This window comes from Chelonia mydas, chromosome 7, assembly GCF_015237465.2.
Source record: "Chelonia mydas isolate rCheMyd1 chromosome 7, rCheMyd1.pri.v2, whole genome shotgun sequence".
In the NCBI taxonomy this organism is placed as follows: domain Eukaryota; kingdom Metazoa; phylum Chordata; order Testudines; family Cheloniidae; genus Chelonia; species Chelonia mydas.
In genome coordinates, this window is record NC_057853.1 from 51,369,826 (window position 1) to 51,389,661 (window position 19,836).

Below are 19,836 nucleotides of genomic sequence, written 5' to 3' on the forward strand. Positions count from 1 at the left end.
CCTCTTTAGCCCCCTATTTCAGGTGTATCCTCGCTACAGGCACCTTGACGGGTGGCCCAAACACTCCCCTCAGGGTCATGTATGCACTGGGCACTAGCTGGTCTGGGTCCACCACCTCAGGCCGCATCAGTGTCACCTCTGCGCCCATGTTCCAGAACCCCTGGACGCTCCTTCCCCCGCCCCACCACCTCAATGGTCTGTCACACGCTCACCTGGTGGATTGAGTACTGGTGCTCTGAACCTGGAGCTCCACCTTCCCCTGCTGGCCTGGCCTGGCGGTCCCCTCCCCCTGGCACAGCTGGGTCAACTGAACCCCCATGGACTGTTGGTGGCTCCTCAGGGTGGGCTCGTACCCAGTTGATACTCTGCGGGTTCTGCTTGGCTGCCATTTCCTTCATCTTCAGGCATTGTGCCACCTTGTGTCCTTTTTGGCTACAGTAATTACATTTTAGGTTCCACCCGGCCTTCACAGGCACCCCTGAGTTGGACTTCCTGGAGTCCCACCTTTGAGAGGTCTCTGGATCCTTCTGAGTCCCCAGTGTGGGTCTCCCTCCTCCCCTGATCTGCTGTCCACAAACTCATCCGCCAGTGCCCCCGCACGGGGAAGATCTTTAGGCTTCGGGTCCACTAACCACATCATAAGGTCTGGAGGGCAGATGTCATACAGCTGCTCCAACCCCACCAGGTGATACTCGTCCTTGACAGTAGTGGCCCCTGCACCCTTCCCCCACTTACGGAGATATTCCCCCAGAAGGTTGGTGACCTCCTTGTAGATGACACCTGAGGTCTTGCATATACCCCAGAATCGTTTCCTGTACACCTCGGGGATCAGTTCAAACTTCAGCAGCAAACCCTGTTTGACCAGGTCATAGTCCCCCATCTCAATACCATCCATTTGGCTGAATGCCTCTATGGCAGGGGTGGGCAAACTATGGCCCGCAGGCCAGATCCGGCCCGTCAGGGTTTTGGATCCAGCCCACGGGATTGACACCCCCATGGCGCCACGTACCCCGCGCCGCTCCCGGAAGCAGCCAGCACCATGTCCTTGTGGCCCCTAGGGGCGGTGGGGGGGCGAAGGTGCCACATGCTGCCCTTGCCTATAGGCATCGCCCCCACAACTCCCTGGGAATGGGGAAGCGCAGCCAATGGGAGCTTCAGGGGAGGTACTAGGTACATAATATAAGAACTAGGGACCACCAAATGAAATTAATGGGTAGCAGGTTTAAAACAAATAAAAGGAAGTTCTTCACTCAGAGCACAGGCAACCTGTAGAACTCTTGCCTGAGGAGGTTGTGAAGGCTAGGACTATAACAGGGTTTAAAAGAGAACTGGATAAATTCATGGAAGTTAAGTCCATTCATGGCTATTAGCCAGGATGGGTAAGGAATGATGTCCCTAGCTTCTGTTTGTCAGAGGGTGGAGCTGGATGGCAGGAGAGAGATCACTTGATCATTACCTGTTAGGTTCAGTCCCTCTGGGGCACCTGGCATTGGCCACTGTCGGTAGACAGGATACTGGGCTGGGTGGACCTTTGGTCTGACCCAGTATGGCCATTCTTATGTTCTTATGTAGTTGCAGGCGAGGGCAGCGCGTGAAGCCCTCTGCCCTCCCCCTCCCCCAGGGGCCACAGGGACACAGTGCCGGCCGCTTCCGGGAGTGGCACTGGGCCAGGGCAGGCAGGGAGCACACCTTAGCCCTGCTGCGCTCCGCTGCCACCCCAGATCTGCTCCAGGTAAGCAGCACCAGGCCACAGCCCACACCCTGAACCTGTCCTGCACCCCAACCCCCTGCCCTGAGCCCCCTGCTGCACCCTGCACTCCTCTTGCACCCCAACGCCTTGCCCTGAGCCCCTTCCTGCACACCGCACCCCCTCCCACACCCACACTCCCTCCTGTACCCCAACCTCCTGCTCCAGCCTTACTTTCATAGCCCTGCATGCAATTTCCCCACCCAGATGTGGCCCTCAGGCCAAAAAGTTTGCCCACCCCTGCTCCATGGCCTTGGGACCCAGCAGGGGGATTAGACAGCAGAGTCTGTCTGCGGTGTCAATCTGGTTCAGATCACAAGCCTTCTCAAAGGCTGTGAGGTAGGCATCAATATCCCTCCCCCCTCCTTAAACTGGGGCAGCAGTTTGGTGTCTAGATTCCCCACAGGACGGGCATCTTGGAGCCCTTCCCCACTCACTCCCACGGCAGGCCCTCTTGAACTGCCTCTCCTCCAACTCTAACTTGTGCTTTCACTTTTCTCCAGCTCCTTCGCTTTCAGCTCCAGCTCCAGTCTCTGCAACTCCTCCAAGGAGAAACCTGACTGGGGGCCTGCACTGCCGACTTGGGAGTTGGGTCTGATAGACTCCCAGCTGCTTCACAGACTGCCCCCATGATTACTCCCCGGCTCTCCGGGCATCCTGGGAGCCCCCCTAGGATCTGCAGCCTGTTCCTCAGACTGGTCATTCTCTACAAGCTGAGCCATCAGCTGCTACTTAGTGAGCCTCCCGACGCTCAGCCCTCCCTCTTACGGAGCTGCTTATAGGCCATTTCTATGTTGGTTCCTTCAATTCCCTCATTTTATCCCTGGCAGCCACTCACTGCAAAGCACCTGCACTCGTAGCCAACTGTCTACAGGGTACATCCACGAACCATCCTCTGCTACCATGTTGTCATGGACTCACAGGTTGTGCCCACTCTTGGCCCCGTACAGTCCCTGGGGGGAACCCCCTTCAGTGTGACAGCCCTTCTTGGGGGTCCACTCTCTCTCTGGGGGGGGGTAAGCTCCTCCGCCTCCTAGAACAGCACCTCTCTGAGCCTTTAGCACACCTGTTTCTTGCCATGGGTCCCCTCAGGGAGTCCACTCGCTTTGGACCCCCGGGGCTTCCACTCCTAGAGGGAATAATGCAACCCTGTTCTCTAGGCCAGAGCAACTCTCAGCCAGTGTAAAACAGGAGAGTTTATTGAGCGTCTGAACAAAGCATAGAAAACTCTCAGGGCCCTCAGGCCTGGCCTCCTTCAGCACAGTCCATCTAAGTCTCCCCTTCATCCAGGTGGGCTCTGTCTGCTCTCTCTCTCCAGTCCAGAGACCCCGTGCTTTCCAGCTGGCCATCCGATATCACCGGCACCCAAGCCCCACCTCTCTCCTTTGTCTTCTGTCCAGATAAAAAGGGTCGCCTGGGCCTCCTTTCCCCCCAGCTGTCCTTTGTTCCTCTCTGACTGGAACAGGCTGATCAGGTCACCGAGGTCCTCTCTCCACAGTCCATTGCCCTCCCACTGGCCAGAACCGGCTATGATTCCCGAGCTGGGCCTCCTGGTCACCAGGTCACCAGTCGCTGGGGTATCCATTCTCCCGGCCATTGGCTGGGGTCCCAAGTTCTATTGCTGGTCCTCTGTAATAACAAACTCCCTCCCCCATCACCTTGTTAAACCAGTAATACTCAGGGAAACTGAGTCCCACCCCCTCAACATGCAAACCATTTAAAAAAACAAGAAAAAAAACAAGAAAATCTCCCACTTCATCACATCTTCAAATGGGCCTGGATCTTTTCCTGAAGAAACAGAAATTATTTGAGTGGTTTGATTTAAGGGTGAGAGTGGGGAATCAATTAACCTATTTTTGTGAAAGTTTAATTTACAAAGTGATACAAATCCCTGAAGCCACCAGGCCTGAAAATATGGGCTGGGAATCTCAAAGGGGTCCATCTCCCATTGAACTTTAGCCTTAGGTAGTTTTCTGAACTGGATTAAACCCTGGGGAAAACTCCATTAGAGGTGCTGATTTGTGTTCGGAATGATTAAGGTTTGACCAAGTGCTATCCTAAACTCTTTCAGTGGCAATGCCTCTGTGTAGCTACCCCACAGTTCCTAGCAAAGCTTCCAGGAGCAGTGAATTTGGGGAGCTTCCAAAGGCTGCATGGTAGGACTAATAGATCCACGTTGGCTGGTCCTTGCCCACATACACACTAGAACAGTTCACATTTACATAGGTCAGCACCGTCCAGAGGTTAGTTTTGCTGCAATCCAGTCTAATCCCTCATGTCTTTGGCATGGACCTGTGCTGTCTGGAGCCCTTTTATGTGTGACTCAAGATGTCTTGCAGTGATCTCCTCTAGTGCAGGCTGGCATCAGATTTTAATCCCTCATGGAGCAACATGGGAATTCAGAATCCCATGGGAAACCTCATCTTCCTGCTGGGTCTGGGATCCTTACCACGGAGTCTTTCCCTCCTAATGTCCTTACTTCATCAGGGCAAGGTGCTGCTGGGGAAGGAGCATGGCCTAGTGCAGCGGTTCTAACAACAAATATTTTGGTGGCCTCAGAATGCAGCCACCAGCTCTTGTTGGTGGCCACTCTGACAATTTTTCTTAAAATATTTAATTACTTTTCGGGAAAACAAATAAATATGCACATATACATGTCCAAATCATTGTAATTTATTTATGGAGTGGGTTTTTTTTGCAGACTCAATAATAAAAATACAAAAGTACATTATTATAACGTAAAAGTAATGTAATGTGATGTCTCTATTCTTTACTGAACCTAAACACAATAGAAACACAAATAAAATGTTTTGCATGTGTAAGCAGAGTTTGAATGAGCTCTCCCCTGATGTCTAGTGATGAGCAGTGGAAGAGGACTTCAGAAGCTGATCTCATTTGCATGGTCACACCCACCCTGCCTAGGGGCTCAGCATGATGGGATTGCTTGCCCAAATGATCACTTTTAGCTGGTGCTGGATCCCCAGTCTCCTTGTTATTGGGGAAGGAGTAATAAAGTGTTGTTATTCTTGTTGTGTGAATCAAGGGCAGCAGAACTGTACTTGGCATATCTCAGTTGAGGGACTCACTCTCAACTAAACAACACTCACTAGGCAGGAGACAAGCCCAGTGAGGCAGGAAAGGTGGGGATAGGTATTTGTACTTGATGGTGTGGGTTTTAGATACCATTTGGTCCTTTTTCCAATGTGTAATAACAGAGCTAATTTAGGCTCAACTGAGAGTCTTGTTAGTTACCACAGAGCTGAAATCAGCGATACCTAAGTCTCAGTGTTAGACCTGCTTTGGGACAGTGTGTCTAATATAAGAGACTGCCCATTGTGCACCAGCAGTGAGGCTCCCTCACTAACAGTTGACATTGGCAGTAATTGGCCAGCAGGGAGGCATGGTGCAGTGCTTGGCTAGCAGGGCAAGTGGTGAAGAGGAGTGGAGCTCTGATTGGCTGGTGAAGAGGAGTGGAGTGCTGAGCAGGGCAGCTGGAAAAGGGTAGCAGCAAGTGAGTGCCTGGGCAGTGAAGCGAGTAAAGGGCCGTCTTCCCCCCCTCCCCAACCCCGCTCCACCCAGGGTAGGAGGTGAACTTTGCAGATGCCATTCTGGACTCTGAGTCTGCAGTGACCAAGGACAACAACTGTGAGTAGGGTGCAGAGAAGGGATGGGCACGTTAAAAGTACTTTTGGTTGCTGGCCTTAAGAACCTGAGGAAAAAGGACACTACCCAACTTACCTGGAAGTGGGTCTTTTGCTCATTGTTTATGTTATGAACCCTTTTGCGGTGTTTTCCCAAATTAATGCCGAGTTACTTCCCTCTTTTTATTAAAAGTTTCTTTTCTACATTCAGACTCTGCTTGCGAGAGGGGAAGTATTGCCTCTTAGAGGTATCCAAAGGGTGGTATGTAATTGTCCCAGGTTACTGGGTGGTTTTGTGTTGTATTGTTGAAGAGAAACCCCTAGATATTGAACTCGGCCCTTGTTGCTGCCAATTCCAACAGGCAGAAGGCTTACACGTATTCTTGTCTTTTTTATAGTTGTTTCTTTTGCTTTTGTGGTAAAAGGTGGATGTCTGTACAACAATTCTGAATTAATTTAAAAATGCTTTTTCATAATAAATGTCCAAATAATAATGAAAAAACATATATGGAAATATATTCAAAATTTATTTCTCATTCACAAACATAGAAAAAAAAATCAGTCCAAAGAAGTAATAACAATGACAATAGTATCATCTGATCTGCTTTCTTCCAAAAATCTCTGAGTCATCTCTGTTGTCTTTCGAGTTCGTTTTTTGCATCACGTAACAGTTTTTGCCTCTGAAACTCACCATGGGAATTCTGTTCCACTTCCCCTGCATGAGTGCTATAGTGATGTTGTGTTACGTAAATTTTAATTTGATGAATTTCTTTCTTACACAGAGGGCACACTGCAACTTGCTCAGAAATGGAATCAGATGGCTTCAGAAACACAAGAAACTGAGTTTCCCACTGATCCTGCAATGTTTGTTTTTCTCTCTTCCATGTTCTGCTTTTCTTAGCAGCAAGTGGCTCCTCCGGAACCATCTCTGTATCACATTCAGGGTCATTTTCTGGCACTGATTTTTTCAAAAAATTTCAGATATCCATTTGCACTTTTAACTCTTTCACTTTCTGCCATGAACAATCTAAACTTACCCAAACATCACCCAGTGATCTTGTCGACTGACATTGGCCAACAGCTGCTTATGGAGCTACAGTGGCATGAGATGTAAACATACTGATTAGCTAATGAATACGCTTTGTGACTTGAAAGAAAACTATGCTTATGTAGCTCAACTCTGCCTGTATGTACCATAATATTTAGAAGGGTTTGTATAGGTATGTTAGCAACAACAAGAAGGTCAGGGAAAGTGTGGGACCCTTACTGAATGGGGGAGACAACCTATTGACAGATGATGTGGAAATAGCTGAAGTTTTTTTTGCCTCAGTCTTCACAGACAAGGTCAGCTCCCAGACTACTGCACTGGGCAGCACAGTATGGGGAGGAGGTGAGCAGCCCTCAGTGGTGAAAGAACAGGCTATGGGCTATTTAGAAAAGCTGGACATGCACAAGTCCATGGGTCCAGATCTAATGCATCCTAGGGTGCTGAGAGAGTTGGCTGATGTGATTGCAGAGCTATTGGCCATTATCTTTGAAAACCCATGGTGAGCAGGAGAGGTCCCTGACAATTGGAAAAAGGCAAACAGAGTGCCCATCTTTAAAAAGAGGAAGAAGGAGATTTGGGGGAACTACAGACCGGTCAGCCTCACCTCAGTCCCTGGAAAAATCATGGAGCAGGTCCTCAAGGAATCCATTTTGAAGCACTTGGAGGAGAGGAAGGTGATCAGGAACAATCAACATGGATTCACCAAGGGTAAGTCATGCCTGACCAACCTGACTGCCTTCTATGATGAGATAACTGGCTCTGTGGATATGGCGAAAGCTGTGGGTATGATATATCTTGACTTTAGCAAAGCTTTTGATATAGACTCCCACAGTATTCTTGCCAGCAAGTTAAAAAAGTATGGATTGGATGAATGAATAGAAAGATGGCTAGATCGTCGGGCTTAATGGGTAGTGACCAATGGCTCGATGTCTAGTTGGCAGCCAGTATCAAGCAGAGGGCCCCAGGGATCAGTCCTGGGGCCAATTTTGTTCAACATCTTCATTAATGATCTCAATGATGGGATGGATTGCAACTCAGAAAGTTTGTGGATTACACTAAGCTGGGGGGAGAGGTAGATATGCTGGAAGGTCCAGAGCAACCTAGACAAATTGGAGGACTGGGCCAAAAGAAATCTGATGAGGTTCAACAAGGACAAGTGCAGAGTCCTGCACTTAGGACGGAAGAATCCCATGCACTGCTACAGGCTGGGGACTGACTGGCTAAGAGGCAGTTCCGCAGAAAAGGACCTGCGGATAACAGTGGACGAAAAACTGGATATGAGTCAACAGTGTGCCAAGGCTAACAGCATATTGGGCTGCATTAGTGGGAGCATTACCAGCAGATCGAGGGAAGTGATTATTCCCCTCTGTTCAGCACTGGTGATGCCACATCTGGAGTATTGTTTCCAGTTTTGGGCCCCCCACTACAGAAAGAATGTGGACAAATTGGAGAGAGTCCAGCGGACAGCAACAAAAATGATTCGGGGGCTGGGGCACATGACTTATGAGGAGAGGATGAGGGAGCTGGGCTTATTTACTCTGCAGAAAAGATGAGTGAGGGGGGATTTGATAGCAGCCTTCAACTACCTGAAGTGGGGTTCCAAAGAGTGTGGATCTCAGCTGTTCTCAGTGGTGGCAGATGACAGAACAAGGAGCAATGGTCTCAAGTTGCCGTGGGGGAGGTCTAGGCTGGATATTAGGAAACACTATTTCACTAGGAGGGTGGTGAAGCACTAGAATGGGTTCCTTCGGAAGGTGGTGGAATCTCCATCCTTCGAGGTTTTTAAGGCCTGGCTTGATAAAGCCTTGGCTGGGATGATTTAGTTGGGGCTGGTCCTGCTCTGAGCAGGGGATTGGACTAGATGACCTCCTGAGGTCTCTTCCAACCCTAATATTCTATGATGCTATGATTCTATGTACTAGATTGGGATGTATCTGTAATATGGGTGCCGACTGCGTGGGTGGTCCAGGGCTGGAGAACCCATGGGAAAAAATGGTGGATGCCTCTCCCTCCTCTCAGTGCCTCCTGCCTGCCCCCGGGGCCTGCCAATCAGCGCCTCCCCCTCCTTCCAATTGTCTCCTGCCTGCTGCGTAGCAACTGTTTCATGGTGTCAGGAGGCGTTGGGGGGAAGAGGGGAGGAGGGGAGGAGCGAGAGTGCAGCGCGCTCGAGGGAGGGGGCGGAACTCTGCGGGGAAGAGGTGGGGCGGGGGGGGGGGAAGATGCAGGGTGGGGATGGGGATTTGGGGGAAGGGGTGGAGTGGGACGAGGCCTGGACAGAGCCGGGGGGAGCACCCTCCAGCAGATTAGAAACTTGGCACCTATGCTCTATAATAACTGGAATATATTCACATCAATTTCTAGTGCCTAGTACACTAGCAACAACTTTACCAAGTTCATATACAGTACTGGGCAGTGAACTTGTGATAATAAAGGGAGAAGAGAATTTTGATATTTCCAGTTGGCATTTTAACCATGCCATCTATCTTTATTAATTAAAAATAGCAATAGAAGACAAACACAAACAGCCAAAGCCCAGTGCAATTGATCTCACTAGGACCAAGGAGGCGCGGGGTGGAGCGATCCTGGGGGTCACTAAGGCCTGGCAGCAGAAAGTGAATTGCAGTCGCTGCAGTGACTCTGTTGCTGTGCAATCCAAGTTAGGCTGTATTAGTAGGAACATTGCCATCCCTGGCTGGGATGATTTAGTTGGTGTTGGTCCTACTTTGAGCAGGGGTTGGATTAGATGAACTCCTGAGGTCTCTTCCAACCCTAATATTCTATGATCCCTCTCTTTCTCCTACCCTCTGGCTCTCCCTTCCCCAGCCTGGGGTTGGATTAGATGAACTCCTGAGGTCTCTTCCAACCCTAATATTCTATGATCCCTCTCTTTCTCCTACCCTCTGGCTCTCCCTTCCCCAGCCAGTCTCTGCTTGCTCTCATATTCTCCCTCCAGCCTCCCCACAGTCCCCTCTCCCCACATCCCCCCTTTCCTTCTCTTTATCCCCCCACTCAGAGTTTCCCTCTATTCCAGCTCTGTTCCCCTGAGCCCCGGAATTCTCCCCCCGCTCCCTGATTTCTATGTATTCCCTCAGCCTCCCTTCAGCAGATCCACATCCCCATGGCCCCATCTCATCCCCTCCATCCCTGTTCACCCCCTCACACATGTGTGCTTGATTGGTTGTTTGAAAAGGGCGGGAACTGGGTGTGCTTTTTTCCAGGTGAGCCTTAAGTGGGCCTGACTGTATAAAAAGCCAGTCAGTTGTGAACCAGCAGAGCAGCGAACAAAAGGAGTTTGCCTGGGGAGAGCCCACTGAGGCTTGCATCTTGCCGGATTCTCTGAGTAATTACTACAACTCCTGAGGAAGCTCGTAGAAGGAAGGTAATATGGATGGGGGTTGTTCAGCTGTTGTGACCTGCACTGGATGTGCTATGTTTGTCTTTCTTCCACAGGACAGATGCGACTTTGTCTGTACAAAGTGCAAGCTGGTCTCCATATTGGAAGAGAAGGTTCAAGGTCTGGAGCAACAGGTATCGACCCTGCGTTGCATAAGAGAAACTGAAGATTTCCTGGACGGATGTCAGGATAGGCTTCTACTGGCACAAAGTTCTGAAGATTCAGAGCAGGCTGCACATCGGGGACAGAAGGATGGTGAAGAAATTTGGCATCATGTGACCTCCAGAAGAAAAAAGGGGAACGTCCATGTACCAGCAGGGCAGATACAGGTAAGTAACCGTTTTCATGTTCTCCCCACAGGTACCAATGCGGAGAGTGGACCAGATGATACATCTGAGGGAAGAGAGCAGAGGGAGACTCTGCCGATTGGAAGGCATGGGATGCACTGTCCTAGGGTTGGAGGTTCCACGACCACCACTCCCAAGAGAAGGAGGCGGGTGGTGGTGGTTGGGGACTCTCTGCTCAGGGGGACTGTCGTCGTCTATCTGCCGCCCCAACCGGGAAAACCGAGAAGTCTGCTGCTTGCCAGGAGCTAAGATTCGCGATGTGACGGAGAGAATGCCGAGACTCATCAAGCCCTCGGATCGCTACCCCTTCCTGCTTCTTCACGTGGGCACCAATGATACTGCCAAGAATGACCTTGAGCGGATCACTGCAGACTACGTTGCTCTGGGAAGAAGGATAAAGGAGTTTGAGGTGCAAGTGGTGTTCTCGTTCATCCTCCCTGTGGAAGGAAAAGGCCTGGGTAGAGACAGTCGAATCGTGGAAGTCAACGAATGGCTACACAGGTGGTGTCAGAGAGAAGGCTTTGGATTCTTTGACCATGGGATGGTGTTCCAAGAAGGAGGAGTGCTAGGCAGAGACGGGCTCCACCTAATGAAGAGAGGGAAGAGCATCTTCACAAGCAGGCTGGCTAACCTAGTGAGGAGGGCTTTAAACTAGGTTCACCAGGGGAAGGAGACCAAAGCCCTGAGTTAAGTGGGGAAGTGGGATACCGGGAGGAGGCACAAGCAGGAGCACGTGAGAGGGGAGGGCTCCTGCCTCATACTGAGAAAGAGGGGAGATCAGCAGGTTACCTCAAGTGCCTATAAACAAATGCACGAAGCCTGGGAAACAAGCAGGGAGAACTGGAAGTCCTGGCACAGTCAAGGAATTATGATGTGATTGGAATAACAGAGACTTGGTGGGATAACTCACATGACTGGAGTACTGTCATGGATGGATATAAGCTGTTCAGGAAGGTCAGAAAAGGTGGGGAAGTTGCACTGTATGTAAGAGAGCAGTATGACTGCTCAGAGCTCAAGTATGAAATGGCAGAAAAACCTGAGAGTCTCTGGATTAAGTTTAGAAGTGTGAGCAACAAGGGTGATGTCGTGGTGGGAGTCTATTATAGACCACCAAACCAGGGGGATGAGGTGGACGAGGCTTTCTTTCGGCAACTTTCAGAAGTTACCAGATCGCAGGCCCTGGTTCTCATGGGACACTTCAATCACCCTGATATCTGCTGGGAGAGCAATACAGCGGTGCACAGGCAATCCAAGAAGTTATTGGAAAATGTAGGGGACAATTTCCTGGTGCAAGTGCTGGAGGAACCAACTAGGGGCAGAGCTCTTCTTGACCTGCTGCTCACAAACCGGGAAGAATTAGTAGGGGAAGCAAAAGCGGATGGGAACCTGGGAGGCAGTGACCATGAAATGGTCGAGTTCAGGATCCTAACACAAGGAAGAAAGGAGAGCAGCAGAATACAGACCCTGGATTTCAGAAAAGCAGACTTTGACTCCCTCCGGGAACTGATGGGCAAGATCCCCTGGGAGAATAACATGAGGGGGAAAGGAGTCCAGGAGAGCTGGCTGTATTTTAAAGAATCCTTATTGGGGTTACAGGGACAAACCATCCCGATGTGTAGAAAGAATAGTAAATATGGCAGGCGACCAGCTTGGCTTAACAGTGAAATCCTTGCTGCTCTTAAATACAAAAAAGAAGCTTACAAGAAATGGAAGATTGGACAAATGACCAGGGATGAGTATAAAAATATTGCTCGGGCTTGCAGGAGTGAAATCAGGAAGGCCAAATCACACCTGGAGTTGCAGCTAGCAAGAGATGTTAAGAGTAACAAGAAGAGTTTCTTCAGGTATGTTAGCAACAAGAAGAAAGTCAAGGAAAGTGTGGGCCACTTACTGAATGAGGGCGGCAACCTAGTGACAGAGGATGTGGAAAAAGCTAATGTACTCCATGCTTTTTTTGCCTCTGTTTCACGAACAAGGTCAGCTCCCAGACTACTGCACTGAGCAGCACAGCATGGGGAGAAGGTGACCAGCCCTCTGTGGAGAAAGAAGTGGTTTGGGACTATTTAGAAAAGCTGGACGATCACAAGTCCATGGGGCCGGATGCGCTGCATCCGAGAGTGCTAAAGGAGTTGGTGGCTGTGATTGCAGAGCCATTGGCCATTATCTTTGAAAACTCATGGCGATCGGGGGAGGTCCCAGATGACTGGAAAAAGGCTAATGTAGAGCCCATCTTTAAAAAAGGGAAGAAGGAGGATCCTGGGAACTACAGGCCAGTCAGCCTCACCTCAGTCCCTGGAAAAATCATGGAGCAGGTCCTCAAGGAATCAATTCTGAAGCACTTAGAGGAGAGGAAATTGATCAGGAACAGTCAGCATGGATTCACCAAGGGCAAGTCATGCCTGACTAATCTAATTGCCTTCTATGATGAGATAACTGGTTCTGTGGATGAAGGGAAAGCAGTGGACGTGTTGTTCCTTGACTTTAGCAAAGCTTTTGACACGGTCTCCCACAGTATTCTTGCCAGCAAGTTAAAGAAGTATGGGCTGGATGAATGGACTATAAAGGTGGATAGAAAGCTGGCTAGATTGTCGGGCTCAACGGGTAGTGATCAATGGCTCCATGTCTAGTTGGCAGCCGGTATCAAGTGGAGTGCCCCAGGGGTCGGTCCTGGAGCCGGTTTTGTTCAATATCTTCATAAATGATCTGGAGGATGGTGTGGATTGCACCCTCAGCAAGTTTGCAGATGACACTAAACTGGGAGGAGTGGTAGATACACTGGAGGGCAGGGATAGGATACAGAGGGCCCTAGACAAATTGGAGGATTGGGCCAAAAGAAATCTGATGAGGTTCAACAAGGACAAGTGCAGAGTCCCGCACTTAGGACGGAAGAATCCAATGCACTGCTATAGACTAGGGACCGAATGGCTCGGCAGCAGTTCTGCAGAAAAGAACCTAGGGGTTACAGTGGACGAGAAGTTGGATATGAGTCAACAGTGTGCCCTGGTTGCCAAGAAGGCCAATGGCATTTTGGGATGTATAAGTAGGGGCATTGCCAGCAGATCGAGGGATGTGATCGTTCCCCTCTATTCGACATTGGTGAGGCCTTATCTGGAGTACTGTGTCCAGTTTTGGGCCCCACACTACAAGAAAGATGTGGAAAAATTGGAAAGAGTCCAGCGGAGGGCAACAAAAATGATTAGGGGACTGGAACACATGACTTATGAGGAGAGGCTGAGGAACTGGGGATGTTTAGTCTTCAGAAGAGAAGAATGAGGGGGGATTTGATAGCTGCTTTCAACTACCTGAAAGGGGGTTCCAAAGAGGATGGATCTAGACTGTTCTCAGTGGTAGCAGATGACAGAACAAGGAGTAATGGTCTCAAGTCGCAGTGGGGGAGATTTCGGTTGGATATTAGGAAAAACTTTTTCACTAGGAGGGTGGTGAAACACTGGAATCTCCTTCCCTAGAAGTTTCTAAGGTCAGTCTTGACAAAGCCCTGGCTGGGATGATTTAGTCGGGGATCGGTCCTGCTTTGAGCAGGGGTTTGGACTAGATGACCTCCTGAGGTCCCTTCCAACCCTGATTCTATGATTCTGTGATCCCTGTTCACCCCCTTCTGCCCCTCACACATCCCTGTTCTCCCCTCACTGCCCTCTGGCTCTCAGAGCCCCATGCCCCCTTTAGCCCTCTTCCGGGTCCCACCCCCCTCTCTCTACCCAGGTGTTGCTGTCCCACCCACAATCCCTCACACTTACTGCAAACCATGGGAGCTCGCAGCCAGCTTCCCTCTTCCCAATGCAGGGAATTGCAGCCAGCCCAGCTGGGAGCAGCCTGGGGCATCCCCCTGCCCCTGCCCATAGGCTGCAACAGGGAGCATCGTTCCCTGGGGAGAGGGATGGCGGCAGGTCTCACTGTCTCTGCATGTGTGCCACTCCCTGGGAGCAGAGCTCTGGTTCCTAGTAACAGGGGGAAGGGGAGACAGTCTGGGATCTCTGTACTCATAGGTGCCGACTGTGTGGGTGCTCCGGGGTTGGAGCATTCATGGGGAAAAATTCTGACAGTGGGAATTGATATCTAGGATCAGGGTGTGTGTATATGTGTGTGTACATATATATGAGAAAGTTATCAGTTCGGACAGATATTTTTTGCCCCATTTTTTCATTGAAGCTAGTAAGGATTCAGTAAAGTGAGAAGAGAATTTTGATATTTCCAGTTGGCATTTTAACCATGCCATCTATCTTTATTAATTAAAAAAAAAAGGGAGATAACTGATAAGGTAGCCTGGGTGGGGTTGGAGAGGAGGGAAGGACAAGGGCACATTGCTTATTGTAGCCACACTACAAATCAAAACTGTTTGAATGACAGCCTTCTGTTGCTTGGGCCATCCTCTGGAGTGGAGTGGCTAGAGCTCCGCCCCGTGTTCTTAGGCATCTGGGTGAGGAGGAGGGCAAGCAGTTGTACAGTGGATGCAGTGGCGGTCTGTGCTCTTGTTGGCTTTCCTGCAGTTCCACCAGATGCCTGAGCATGTCCATTTACTCCCCCATTAGCCTCAGCATTGCACCCTGCCTCTTCTCATCGTGCTCACTTAATGCTTTCCTGGACTCTGCCACTGAATGCCTCCATGCATTCAGCTGTGCCCTATCAGTGCAGGAGGACTGCATGAGCTTGGAAAACATGTCATTGTGAGTGCATTTTTTTGCCTTCTAATCTGCGATAACCTCAGGGACGGAGATGATAGGAGGAGCATAGAAACATTTGCCCCTGCAGGGGGATAAAAAGGGAGAATAAAATTTAAGATGATACATTCCTGAGAACAAAAGGGAGACTCTTTCACAGTGAATCAAGCAATTCACAGTAGACAGCACATGTGCTTTAGGTATAAGGTCGCATTTTGCCTTTTATATTGAGCGCCTGCCAGTATGGTGGCACATCACACACGGCTGGGCAACAGAATTCGGTTTCCAGGCAGCCATGGTAAGCCAAAGGATACGTGGGTTGGGCTTCTAATGCCTTCATAACATGTGGGAATGTTTTCAAACTGCAGCGTCCTCCTTTCCCATAGCAAGCAATGCTGGTTGGATTTGCCATTTAAAAGGAGTGGCTGCGGTTTTCAGGTGGATGTGCAGCACACCCCTCCGCCCACCCCTCCACGTGGCTATTTGGGATGATCCCTTCACCCCTCCCCCCCGCCACGTGGCTATGGGATGATCCCTTTTAGCCAAGCGCAAACAGCCCAGCGTGAATGGGGTCCTTTTATTGTTCTCTTACAAAAATTCCCCTATTTCAAGCAGGTGACCATGAATGATATCACTCTACTGAGGCTAACACAGAAAGATAAAGACTGAATGTTGCTTGAATGTGACCAAAACCCAGGACCATTTGCTGCCATGCTTTGTGCTGCAATGATTCCAGACTACTTGCTACTGGCTTAGCGTGGTAAAGTGTCCTACCGTGGAGTACGAAATAAGGTAGCCCTCCCCAGAAACCTTCTGCAAAGGCTTTGGGAGTACCTCCAGGAGAGCTTCATGGAGATGTCCCTAGAGGATTCCCGCTCCATCCCCAAACTTGTTAACAGACTTTTCCAGTAGCTGTTCTGACCGCAAATGCATCCCAATTCTTCAGGGCAAATCAAACATTAAACACAATTGCTTTTAACCCCTGTACTGTAGTTACAAATGTGCACTCACCAGAGGTGCCTTCTCCACCTTCAGGGTCGGGGATCCCGCCTTGGGAGGGTGTTGGCTCCAGGGTGATGAAAACGTCCTGGCTGCTGGGGAGAACAGATTCACCACTTGCCTGCTGCGCATCCTCCTCCTCCTCAAAATCCTCCTCCATGTTGTGTGAGATTCCCCCCACTACCCTTCCATGGACAGTGGTGGGGTAGTGGTAGGGTCCCCCCCCTAGAATGCCATGCAGCTGATCATAGAAGTGGCATGTATGTGGCTCTGACCCAGAGCGACCGTTTGCCTCCTTTGTCTTTTGGTAGGCTTGCCTGAGCTCCTTGGCTTTCACGCGGCACTGCTGCGTGTCCCTGTTATAGCCTCTCTCCAACATGCCCTGTGAGATTTTGGCATATATATCAGCATTTCTTCTTTCTGATCAGAGTTCTGCCTGCACAGATTCTTCTCCCCATACAGCAATCAGATCTAGTGTCTCCCGTTCGCTCCATGCTGGAGCTCATTTGTGATTCTGGGGGGACTGCATGGTCAGCTGTGCTGCTGAGCTCGCCACGCTGACCAAACAGGAAATGAAATTCAAAAGTTTCCGGGGCTTTTCCTGTGTACCTGGCTAGTGCATTGGAGTTCAAAGTGCTGGCCAGAGCAGTCACATTCGAGCACTCTGGGATAACTCCCGGAGGCCAATAACATCGATTTGCATCCACACTATCCCACATTCGACCCAGCAAGGTCAATTTTAGCGCTACTCCCCTCGCCGGGGACGAGTACAGAAGTCGATTTTAAGAGCCCTTTAGGTCAACAGAACAGGGTTGCTTGTGTAGACGCATTCATTATAAAATTGACCTAACGGGGCTAAATTCGCCCTAACCCTGTAGTGTAGACCAGGGCCCAGACTCACACTCCTGTTAGCAGTGGCAGTAGCTATTGGAGAGGAAACGTTCACAGGAATAGCAGGACAGTAACCAGTTCTTCCATGCAGAAGGGAGAGAGTAGAGACTGGAAGAGGCAGGAGGAGCAATAAAAGTGTCCCGATGGGAGGGGTCAGGTCTGTGTTGTAATAACATCACTGAGGGTTTTCCCGGCATGGCAGACTCTGGAGTGTCTGTCTGCAGGGAAAGAGCCTGGAGGGAATCAGGGTGTGAAATGGACTAACGCTAATTCAGAAACTTCCCCGATTGCTCTTCTCACTCTGACAGGCTGCAGAATAACGACCACGTTTTCCTCCAGATCATCCCATCTTCCTAGGGGATGGGCAAGGGAAATGGCTGTGGTGGATCCAGCTCAGGTAGAGGATTTTGGTTGGAGCTGCCGGAGAAGGTTGCTGTAGAAGAGGAGGAGCAGGAAATACACAGGGTGATGCATGGAGGGGGACAGAGTGTGATTAACCCGCTGGGACATGCCGAGGGCCTGATTTATGAACAGGCCCATTGAGGAGGGAGGTGAACATTCCCCCATTTCTGAAAGAGGAAACAACCCCCCTGGACAGGGCTGGGAAAACAGACCAGACTGCTGGAGCCTGAACCCACTAGGCAGAGACTGCAGTGAAATACAAAGGGAAGGTGCTGGGATTCCTGTCCTTGTTTCCTTTTGCAGAGCTCTGCTTCCCATATCAGCCTGTGCCTACTAGTTGGGTGGTACATGAGAAGACCCTGCCCTCCTCTGTCTTCTCTCTGTTCCCTGGAACAGAGCAGGATGGGATTCTGTTCCTCTGGCCCTCCCAGAGCTGTCCTATTTTTGTGCTTCTTCCCCCCATGAATAGTGGGATTGTGGCTGGGGCAGCAGTCACTGAGTGGGGAACACCCGTTTCAGATGCCAGTGACCTTTGAGGAGGTGGCTATGTATTCACTGAGGGGCAGGGGGCTCTGCTGGACCCCGGTCAGAGAGCCCTCTACAGGGACATCATGCAGGAGAATTATGAGACTGTGACCTCTCTGGGTAAGGATTCCTGACCCCTCAGCTGTTTGAAGCCATAGGGCCTTCATTTCTGCATCTGGTCAGGTTCTTCCCTGGTCAGTTAGATTAGAGGGGAAATGGGTCTCATTTTCCACAGCTCCAGTGTGAGAGCCGTTCACCTCCATACATTGTTCAATGGGAGAGGGGAGTCATGGACCGAATGGACATGCTAATTCAACCCCATCCCTCCAGCTTTCACCGGGGCAGAAGCAGTGTATTATCCTCTCTGCATTAATTCTCACTCAGACAGGATCTTTGTGCACCTCCCTTCATGGGACTAGCGCCATCTGTGAGGAGGGCTCTGGAGGTTTAGACATAGGCAGGGGTTTAACACTAGAGCTGTGTGTGCTTCAGCAAGTTCCCCAGAGCCCACAGATCCTGGAAACTCCTAGTGAGGGTGTGACAACTCCCCCTGTCCAGTCATTGGCCTCTCCCAAGGGGGCTCAGTGACCATGTTCCCAGCTGGGTCAGTTTAAACTCAAGATGTGCCCATTGTGACAAATACTCCACCAATCCTCAGTGCACTCTGATCATGCCCGATTTCACCCCTGAGCAGTACTCCCCATTCCAAAACCTGACCTGACCTCCCGGCTGGAAGGAGGGGAAGAGCTGTGGATCCTGGTGTTACACCCCAAGGTCCCCTCTCTCAGGGAGTCCCCTGGGAAAGAGATCAGCATTGTATATTGCTAACGCTGTTGCTACCATTGCAAAGCATTTTGGGGAGGGTCAAAGGTGTGTGAGTGGGGAACGGAAGATTCCTTTGCAGGAGTACGAGAGGCCGAGAGAGGGGGAGAAGAAAGAAGAAAGCAGAGAACGGGTTAACTCAATAGTGCAACTAACAAGCTCAGTCCGAAGATAAGACGCTAACTCCAGCTAGCTCAAGGCCACAGCACACATCTGACTCTCTGCTGCCGGCCAAGAAAGAGGGGGGCCTGGAATCCACAGACCAATTGTGAGAAAGGAAGATTCAACTGAACAGACACAGACCTGTAAAGCCAGCCCATAACAAGCGAGGCAAGTGAAGACCAGCACAGAGGAATCATAGAATCATAGAATATCAGGGTTGGAAGGGACCTCAGGAGGTCATCTAGTCCAACCCCCTGCTCAAAGCAGGACCAACACCAACTAAATCATCCCAGCCAGGGCTTTGTCAAGACTGACCTTAAAAATATCTAAGGAAGGAGATTCCACCACCTCCCTAGGTAACGCATTCCAGTGTTTCACCACCCTCCTAGTGAAAAAGTTTTTCCTAATATCCAACCTAAATCTCCCCCACTGCAACTTGAGACCATTACTCCTTGTTCTGTCATCTGCTACCACTGAGAACAGTCTAGAGCCATCCTCTTTGGAACCCCCTTTCAGGTAGTTGAAAGCAGCTATCAAATCCCCCCTCATTCTTCTCTTCTAAAGACTAAACATCCCCAGTTCCGTCAGCCTCTCCTCATAACTCATGTGTTCCAGTCCCCTAATCATTTTTGTTGCCACAACAAAGTCTAGCTGGTGTGTTTTGGAGAAAGTCAAGGAGACCACAGAAAGCCAGTTTGGACTGGCACAAAGAGCACTAGGAACAGAGGGCGCGGAATGGAACACCCCCAAAGGAGCCCAGGGCTTAAAACCTTCCTGAGAGCTGGAACAATTTGGAGAGCACAGCAGATCCTTGGACGGCCTGGGCCCAGGACAGCACTCCTGTCCACCTTTCCCCACCATTTCTTCTAACTTCACACTCAGACTTGGCCAGTCTGCGTTGTATGTGGGCGAGTATGAAAGTAGGTTAGGGCTTTGGGCATTACTGCTTTCTGCTGTTATTTTATTATTTTATCAATAAAGCTTTAAAATTTAGACACTTGGTGTGCCTTGTCATCTCCTCCCCAAAAAAAGATCCTGTGGCCCCAGCCTGATCAACTGTGGCCCCAGGCAGACTGGTAGCAAAAATCTGTCACACAGGATCTCCAGGCCTCTGAGGAAAGGAAGATCCCAAAAAGCACCCGCACAGGTGAAGAGTCAGTGACACTGACACAAACTATATGG

The 19,836-nt window shown here is 50.2% G+C and overlaps 1 long non-coding RNA gene across 1 annotated transcript; it reads left to right on the plus strand.

Moving 5' to 3' along the window:
• Positions 1–17,031: 17,031 nt before the first annotated feature.
• Positions 17,032–18,687, plus strand: LOC122466760. Its single transcript, XR_006292531.1, has 3 exons — positions 17,032–17,140; positions 17,665–17,790; positions 18,365–18,687. It is a non-coding gene; the product is annotated as an uncharacterized LOC122466760 (long non-coding RNA).
• Positions 18,688–19,836: the final 1,149 nt, after the last annotated feature.